A 6843-nucleotide genomic window follows, 5' to 3' on the forward strand; every position below is an offset into this window, starting at 1 on the left:
CTCTATATTGGCTTCTATCCAAGTGGCGAAGGAAGGCAAACGGTCACCCCAGCCAAATGTCATGTTTGCAGCGCTGCACCTGTAGTTGATGGTTGGCTCTCCATCTCCATTTTGTAATGATTCGAGTAACTCCCCAACCCTTGGGTGTTCTATCTCTTCCTCACACATTCTATATATTGTATGCAAGTTATTTGCAAAGGGTTGGTTGGCTTGTAACTTCTGGGAGACTGTGGGAAAGAAACTTTGTTTCTTCACTGTGTATTTTTGACAGAGAATTAATGAAAGGCAGTGGCTCTGTTTCATGAGATTCTTGTGGTTGTGAGTGTAGCAAATGTGTCTCTTATGTTTTCATATGTATTTCGTTATGTTAGAAAGTAGACAGGACAGGATTTCCAGCAAGCCCACTTGGGCACATTTTGGAAACCTGAAAGTGCCCCAAAATAGGCCCCAAAGTAGCGCGACGCACAGAGAAAATGGCATGGCACACAAAGGAAAAATTGCCAATTTCCTTCCGTTTCGCGAAATTTCAGTTCGAGACTTCTCCAAGTGGGCCCGCTCATCTACACTTTGGTTTTTTGGCACCAGAGGCGACATTTAAAGTGTTTTTTCTCTATATTGGCTTCTATCCAAGTGGCGAAGGAAGGCAAACGGTCACCCCAGCCAAATGTCATGTTTGCAGCGCTGCACCTGTAGCTGATGGTTGGCTCTCCATCTATATTTTGTAATGATTCGAGTAACTCCCCAACCCTTGGGCGTTCTATCTCTTCCTCACACATTCTATATATTGTATGCAAGTTATTTGCAAAGGGTTGGTTGGCTTGTAACTTCTGGGAGACTGTGGGAAAGAAACTTTGTTTCTTCACTGTGTATTTTTAACAGAGAATTAATGAAAGGCAGTGGCTCTGTTTCATGAGATTCTTGTGGTTGTGAGTGTGGCAAATGTGTCTCTTATGTTTTCATATGTATTTCGTTATGTTTCATAATTCAATTTCATGTTCATTTCCAGTGAAATTTTCTGAGTGAGATTAGGTAGAATTCAATTTTATTGCTCTGCTTGTGGGAAAATTTCATGTTCAGTGTTATTCTTCTGTTGAAAAGGATTCATGCCACTATGCCCTTTTCACTTTCTTCGGCAATCTATTCATGCCACGGTACCTCAAACTAAATTGTTACATTTTTTGCCTACCTTGCCTCACGGAATAATCTATGCCTTTGTATTAAATTCTTTGTTCTTTGCTGACCATTGGTCCAATACCATCCCAGAAGCTCGGTCATTCATGAAAAATGTTTCCCGAATCCCTATTCACTTACTAGCCTAAGGTAAATATTTCGTTGTAAGTCATCTCAGACCATTTTCGATTTATCTATTCACTGAGCGTGACTCGGAGAGAGCCCTATCCTGCTCTGGTAGGGCTAGCTACCAGACTGAGCGTGGTTTGTGGTTACCCTAATTTCTTCCTTCCTTCAGCATAAGGCAGATTTAGGTGCTAACAGATGCAAAGGAAGGACTTTGAACGAAGCTTGCACCACCATGCACTGATTAATATACAAGTAATGGCAGAACTTCATAGGTTGAATATCTCATGGTAACTTTTCCTCCAAAGGTTTAAGAAGAAACCCCGAGCTAGGATTTCGATTAAGAAAGAAACTTCTAACAGCTAATTTGGTTATTAAACAACCATATTCATCTCAAATTTTGTTGAGAAAAAAAGAACATATATTAGGGTCTGAAGTCCATGACTTAGACCATGAAACCCTAACATCTATAAGAGATTGGGCCACAACTATAGTCAAAATGTCTAGTGAAAATATCAAAGTAGTAGATCTTGAGGAAGATATTTTGGAAGAAATTCCCATGGAGGGTAATATATTTGAGGAAAATGTCGATACCGTAGAGGAGAATATGGTGGAAGATGATATCCTTGAAAATAATTTCAACACCGTGGAAGAGAATTTTGCAGAAGATAACACCTTGGAAGAAAATATCGTTGAGAAAAATGTTATAGATGGGGCATCGATGGTTTTCAAGGTCGAATCAAGCATTGATCAATCACAGAAGTGTTAGTGTAAGAAAGATAAGGTTATTTCCCCAAAACCCTTCAGATTATGTATCCCTAGTTACTAGACAATACTTAAACACAATAACAAATTGATCTTGGAAAATGAGAAATTAAGGGCTAAATTAAAGAAACAGGGGCCTAGCCGAAGCAATTTCAGAGCATTTTTGGAATCTATATAGCAGGAAGAAAAGACTGAAACCAGGGTCGAAACCCTAGCATAGGGATATACAAAAGAATCCCAACAAGTTATAAATGTGATTCTAGATGATGTAATAAAAAACACATATGTGTTTCTTCAACTAAAACCAGATATGTCGCAGTGGTATACAAAAGACAATTTTTTCGATGTAGGTAACATTAAAAAGGAAATTCATAAACAAGTAATTCAAAAAAATAAATAGTGTTGGTTTCTGTGTCCCTTAGCCAAGAAGAAAAATGGAGGGGTCAAATAAATAAATGGAAATATCTTTATCACAAAGAATAGAAGTTGAAGGAAATTGTATGTGAGTTGGGGGTAGAAATATCTACTTGTTGAGTCCCATCCTGAGTCTACCCTATCTTTTTACATGACCTTTGGGCCTCATTCCAATTGAAACAGATACAAGATTGTCAGCCACATGAAATTACTCAACTTGAAACCTTTTTGGAATTCTATCAGAATTTGGAAGCTTCGGATCAGAACTTGTTATGTGATCTCTATTTGTTTAACTTTATTTTGACAGACAATACTAGATGGAACCCCAACCCTTTCGTTGGGGACATACAACTTTGTGCTTTTATTTCTTACATAGATAATCCTTTCAAGTGAAAAAGAGCTTCCAAATTTTATGGGAGAACAGAAACAAATTACCTATTGATAGTCAGAGAAGAGTACCCTCTATTAGGGTTGGTATTTAATGATTTGATGAGACTAAGGGAAGATGTAGGATAATTTTCCACAATCAGAACTAGTCAACGATATGTCATTATAGAATACCATGAAATGGCCTGAACCTACTCTATGGAAGCCCTCAATGTGGCTCGAGAAATATAGGAAGGTTTATCTACATTCCTTCATGAGAAAAACCCTATGGGTTACCCCTTTTTTTGTTTAGCACTGAATCATTAAATAATTGTTAAATTTTGTTGTGTTTCACTAAATGGTGAAAGAGTAAGGGCATTGATCGATCCTTGAGATGAGCTCGCTCAAGGCACGGTCAAGTGCCATATCCTCTATATTTATTTTATTTGGTTAGTTGATTTGTTTTATTTATTGAGTTGGCTTGTTGTATTCACTTAATTGGTTTGTTGTATTCATTCACTTTTTCGAATTATATGTGATCATTTCAATGAGCTTATATGAGAATCGATAACTCTTTTATCCGTTGTTTTTAGTTGTGTGTTTCTCGGTTTATGTATATGAATGGTTGCATACATTTTCAACAACATGTCTTTATTTTCTTCATTATATGAAATTTGGTTCATATGTTAGTTAGCTTATAATATTTGGTTTGATTAAAAAGGATTGGTGGTGGTTTCATTTTAAAGGAATTATAGAATACCAACTACTATGGAATTGGTAACTAATTTATTTATAATACTTTTGAAAATTTGGGACTATTTTGAGCTTACCCTTTAGAGATTATAGGGTATCCAAAGAGCCACTAAGTCTGAGGTTAAAATTTAGGATCCTTTTAATGAACCAACCAAACCCCATGCACTTAGAATAGATCACATTTTAATGAACCAACCAAACCCCATGCACTTAGAATAGATCACATAATAAGTGAAAAGTCTTATCATCTATGTATATTGCACCAAGTCCCTCATAAGTTTACCTACTCGGTTGACAATTTAAGGATAGTTTATGACTTCAAAATCAATAAAAACACTCTTCATTGTTGGCACCATTGTCGGGGAGGTGCTCAAGGAGCTAGGACATTTCGTATAAATAATCCAAAGGATATTAGGGCTAGAAGTGACCAAAGGAGTATTTCCTTTCAGTAACCTAGGTACCATATTCCTTTATATTGTATCATGTTAAATGCATTTAGAACATCATAGGTAGGAAAAAGAAAATGTCTCATAAAACCCCAACACATGGTATGATGGGGACCACTCTTGATAAAGTGTTTGCAAGCCCAAAAGGGATTCCTTTAAAATGTACCTTTCCAGTAGGGAAAACATTAGGAGGGGAAACATAAAAAAGGGAAGAAACCCCTTTTGAAGAAGAATCTGAGAGCTCCTCTAGATCTAATAAGATTCAAACTTCCGAAACTACACTAGAAGAAAAGATGGGAGATGAATAAGTTAATGGTCCAAAGCAACAAAAAATAGTTACTATTGAATTTCCCACTCAAGACAGAGATGATGTAGTCCAAATGAAACATATTCCTCTCTGCTCTTCCAAATTTTCATGGCCTATCTAAAGAGGATCCTAATATCTTCTTGATTGAGTTTGATGTGCTTTCTTGAATATATGATTATTCAACAGATTCTCGAAAATGAAAACTCATTCCTTCCACCTTAAAAGATGCAGCCCTCCAATGGTTTATAGTCATAGGATGAAAGTATGGAAGACTATGTGGAGAGATTCCAATATACTTTGCAAAGAACTAAGAAAATATCCTTAGATCTTGAAAATTTGTGTATCCTCTTTCTTAAAGGAATGCAAGAGGACTATTTAGAGAGCTTGAGTTTGATGTGTGCAAGAGATGTTTCTCAATTAACATATGAGGAAATCTACAAATTATGTAAAGGGTATTCTAGACGAAGCGCAAAATATGGGAAAAATTCTTGAGATATTTTATCACGAATCAGTGGATCGGGTGGAACATGGATGACAAAGGCTAAACTAGGGAATATTTTATACAATTTTTAAATCAATATTCTAAGCACACTTAGTTCACAATTAGATACCCTACAAGACAAAATAGATAAGGAAGAAGTTGAGCTAGCCTTGGCTATATTTTGTTCAAAGTGTCAAAAGAATAATTCGCTTAGAGAATATCCTTTGACTAATGTAGAAGCATGTGGAATTTGTGAATAAAATCATTCCACTCAAGAATTCCCTTCTTTTCTTGGACTTAAAGCAATGCTTCAAGAGGTAGATGGGGACACTGAGCAAATTCATTTTGTGACCCAAATAAAACCTTGGTTGCCTAAAACATTTGTACCTCTTGATCCTTCCCAACATTTTACTTTTTCTTTTGGATGGCATCCCCCTATGCCATGGCCATAATGGCCTCCTCAATTTCAAGGGAAAGGGTGGAGCCCAATATGGAGAGGACCCCCATCCTTCAGGAATGTGATACCTCCTAAACCACATTCACGACAAGTTTAATTGCCTTCAAATCAACCAACTCAAAAACAACCAAGACCTCAATTTCTTGCCCAACATATTCCAAATACGAATAATAGTAATATTGTTCAACCCACCTGTAATACTGAATTATCTTCTTTTCCTACCTATCCTCTTTCAGATGTGGATTGTAAAGATATTCATTTACGCTCTGGGAAAGTTATCCAAAATCAAATCGCCCCCATTATCCAAGAACAAGATGAAGAGAATAACCTACCTAAGTTGGTATTTCCTTCCTCTAATCATGAACAAACTCCTAAAAAGGAGTCCAGATCCATTCCTTATCTAGAGAGGCTATGTCTTGAAAAACCCCCTATTCAACCTAAATTTGACTTTTGGGGGAATTGAGGAATGTTTGTGTAAAAATTCCATTGTTCCAAGCTAGAACGGATGTTCCTATTTATTCGAAATTTGTTTGGGAACTTTGTTTAAGGAAACCAGCAAGAGAGAAAATAGATCCCAAAATAATGCAAGTAGTTGGGAAACTGGTTGACTTAATGTTTGGCAAGGTATTCACAGCGAAATATGGCAATCGGGGAACTCTTGTTGTCATTGTATATATAAATGATATCCCTATATCTAACACTTTGATAGATTTAAGGGTAGTTATTAATCTAATGACCAAAGAAAACTTGGATAAGTTAGGAATATCTGGCTTTCGACCCACCCCAACTATTCTCCAAATGTTGACAAATCCATGGTAAAACTAGAAGGGGTGTTGGAAGATATTGTTGTCTCAATAAATTCATGGGAATATCCATCTTATTTCATGATCCTCCAATTTAAGGAAAACCTGAGGGGTTATAAATTGATTTGCAGGAGTCCTTGGTTGGCCACATTAGATTCTTACATTAACTATAGGTCTTGGGCCATGAATATCTCCCATGGAAATTCTACTAAGATACTTTTCTTTTACCCTCTAGCAAGACCTCTTTCGGACATAGAGAGTCCTTTATGATTTGAAGATAGTGATGAAGAGGTTACTATACCTCTTCTAACTATTCATCAAGTCCCAATTTTTAAAGAATGTGATGAGGATGATCTAATTTGCACCTTTCTAACACATCCACACATTAAAAACAATCCATTGATTAATATGATTTTAAGGAAGAAAATCTAGAATAAATTTTAACCCATCAAGCTAACTCGCAAATGAAACCAAAATATTTGTCTGATGCCTTAGAATATCAAACTAAAACTATCGAAATTTACCCTACAAATGTCTTAAACATTAATGTTAGATTGGAACCATTTCAGCAAGAGCAATTGGTGGAGATGCTTGAAAAGATTAGTAAATTTTTTGCATGGGATTATACTGACGTGAATGGAATTTCTCCTAATTTTTGCACACATAATATTTACATAAAGGAGGATTCCTGACCTATGAGGAATACACAACAGTGAATGAACCCAATACTCAAATACATAGATAAAAATAACTGT

Source organism: Pinus tabuliformis, chromosome 9 (genome assembly GCF_031772625.1).
Source record: "Pinus tabuliformis cultivar Carrire ecotype Pingquan chromosome 9, CPIR1, whole genome shotgun sequence".
Lineage (NCBI taxonomy): Eukaryota > Viridiplantae > Streptophyta > Pinopsida > Pinales > Pinaceae > Pinus > Pinus tabuliformis.